This window comes from Triturus cristatus, chromosome 7 (assembly GCF_964204655.1).
Source record: "Triturus cristatus chromosome 7, aTriCri1.1, whole genome shotgun sequence".
Taxonomy (NCBI): Eukaryota; Metazoa; Chordata; class Amphibia; order Caudata; family Salamandridae; genus Triturus; species Triturus cristatus.
The window spans coordinates 173,350,694-173,353,485 of record NC_140590.1 but is presented as its reverse complement, the minus strand read 5'-3'; the positions used below and the strand labels follow the sequence as shown (position 1 = coordinate 173,353,485).

At 51.6% G+C, this 2,792-nt stretch overlaps 1 pseudogene; it reads left to right on the top strand.

Annotated features, from left to right (window-relative positions):
* Nucleotides 1-1,384: 1,384 nt before the first annotated feature.
* Nucleotides 1,385-2,382, top strand: LOC146809148 (28S ribosomal RNA; annotated as a pseudogene; the record flags this gene model as incomplete).
* Between the last annotated feature and the right edge of the window lie 410 nt (nt 2,383-2,792).

Genomic DNA, 2,792 nt, shown 5'->3' with positions numbered 1-2,792 from the left:
GAATCGGTGGCACGAGAGGTGGGGGTGGCAATACCGGAAGAGGCAATTGTGGAAGAACCGGAACAGGTGGGGGGAAAACAGGCAACAGAACAGGTTGTAACAACGGGGGTGCATTAGCACCTTGTTCATAGGGTGGAGGCAATCTCAATAGGTGAGACATCAAAGGGTCTTCCTCCAGATCCTTACTTTTATCAGAAGGGGAATTAGGCAACACCGGATAGCATCTATTTATTGCCATAGGATGCTGTCTCTCTGACATTTCCGTTGCATTATCAATCTCATTATCTTTAAACTGCTGGGCAGCCTGTATAATCGTCATATTTTGTGCTTTCTTATCTCGTTTTGCCTGCTTAATTTCTTTCTGTTTGGCTTCCTTACGCCAGAGGCGAAAAGAGTCAAACATTGCCGGCCGGGCTTGTTTTTTAACAATATCGCTTCCAAATTGTCTAATATGTCAGGCTCAAAACTACCATTTAGTGGCCACTGTACAACGCCATCGTTCTTCGTGTATCGGATCCATGCCTTATTAAAGGCAATGGGGCCGACACCATGTTTTGCTTAAAGCTCATAGGTGGGAGTTCCAACCGGAGGAATCGGACAAGCGTCCTCCAGCCGGGAATCTCTATTACAACCAAAGCAACAGAACTTCTTAAACTTATTCAGACCAGGCATCGTTATTGCACTGGACTGTTTACAAACATCAAGGGGTTAAATCAAATACTATAGCACAAACGTACTCACACCTCGGCTTCGGCTTTTGCAATAGCCGAATCAAAGACCCAAATCAAAACAAAAATAGTGGGAGCTACCCACCAATACCTAACTAAGTGTCTTCTTACACCAACAGAGGCCCGTCTAATGTCTCGCGATACCAAAGATCATCAAAGGGACCAAAGAAGGGCGGCAGTCAGGGCAGCAGTCATCAGCAGCCGTCAGAAAGGAGAAACCGCGCTGCATTCACAAAGAACACTCCCAATGCATACAGGGTCAACCAATGAGAAGAATGTGAAAACAAGATATTGAGTAACTCAAATAAGCCCCTCTCCCAACAGTGCTTGTCACCCTTCCCCACAAGTTAATCAGTGGTAGTGTTTATAAGACGACTTGCAGGTGGCAGGACACATTTGTATGGCCTAGAGGACAGTTGTGAAATGAGAGAATACGAGTAAAGAATAGCGAAGGCCAGAGGATAAGATAAAGTCAGGAAAGAATGGTGCGAACCAACGGATAGTTGAAACAGGGATCAGTCAGACCAGACGAGGATTAGTGGAGTCGGCCGGACCCTGACACCAGCTATAAACAGAGGCAGGAGGTTATTTGACACGTTGCAGTAGGATGAGGAAAAACAACTCTTTGTTCACCGTGCCGCCTGAGTGAGGGCAACACAAAATGGTGGCTAAATACGAACGAGATCGGAAACTGAATTACCTCAGTATCTGGTTCCCTCCGAAGTTTCCCTCAGGGTAGCTGGCGCTCAGAACCCCCAGTTTTATCTGGTAAAGCGAATGATAGGTCTTGGGGCCGAAACGATCTCAACCTAGTCTCAAACTGTAAATGGATAAGAAGCCCGGCTCGCTGGCATGGAGCCGGGCATGGAATGCGAGCGCCTAGTGGGCCACTTTTGGTAAGCAGGACTGGGGCTGCGGGATGAACCGAACGCCGGGTTAAGTCGCCTGATGCCGACGCTCATCAGACCCCAGAAAAGTTGTTGGTTGATATAGACAGCAGGACGGTGGCAATGGAAGTCGGAATCCGCTAAGGAGTGTGTAACAACTCACCTGCCGAATCAACTAGCCCTGAAAATGGATGGTGCGGGAGCGTCGGGCCCATACGCGGCTGTCGCCGGGACTGAGAGCCGTGGGGGCTAAGCCGCTATGAGTAGGAGGGCCGTTGCGGTGCGCACAGAAGCCTGGGCCGAGGGCCCGTGTGGAGCTGCCACAGGTGCAGGTCTTAGTGGTAGTAGCAAATATTCAAACAAGAACTTTGAAGGCCGAAGTGGAGAAGGGTTCCATGTGAACAGCAGTTGAACATGGGTCAGTCGGTCCTAAGAGATGGGCGAGCGCCGTTCGGAAGGGAAGGGCGATGGCCTCCGTTGCCCTTGGCCGATCGAAAGGGAGTCGGGTTCAGATCCCCGTACCCGGAGTGTCGGAGACGGGCACCCTCGCTGCGTCCAGTGCGGTATCGCAAACGATCCCAGAGAAGCCGGTGGGAGCCCCGGGGAGAGTTCTCTTTTCTTTGTGAAAGGCAGGGCGTCCTGGAATGGGTTTGCCCCGAGAGAGGGGCCCGAGCCTTTGAAAGCGTCACGGTTCCGGCAGCGTCCGGTGAGCTCTCGCTGGTCCTTGAAAATCTGGGGGAGATGGTGTAAATCTCGCGTGGCATGTTGGAACAATGTAGGTAAGGGAAGTCGGCAAGTCAGATCCATAACTTCGGGATAAGGATTAGCTCTAAGGGCTGGGTCGATCGGGCTGGGGCGCGAAGTGGGGATGGGTGCGCGCCACGGCTGGATGAGGCGCCACCCTCCCGGGCAACGGCAACTCTGAACGCGAGCCGGGCCCTTACTGTGGCTCGCCCCAGCTGCGGTGGTCGTCTCTCCCCGTGCCCCCTCCCCGATGTGATTTCTGCCCAGTGCTCTGAATGTCAAAGTAAAGAAATTCAATGAAGCGCAGGTAAACGGTGGGAGTAACTATGACTTTCTTAACGTATTCTCAGCTGTAGTGGCCTTTACCTCCCAGTGGTCCCGCCGGTAATTGCCTCTATAGTACTAGACTCTGTGTAGAGAAGTCTATAGAGAC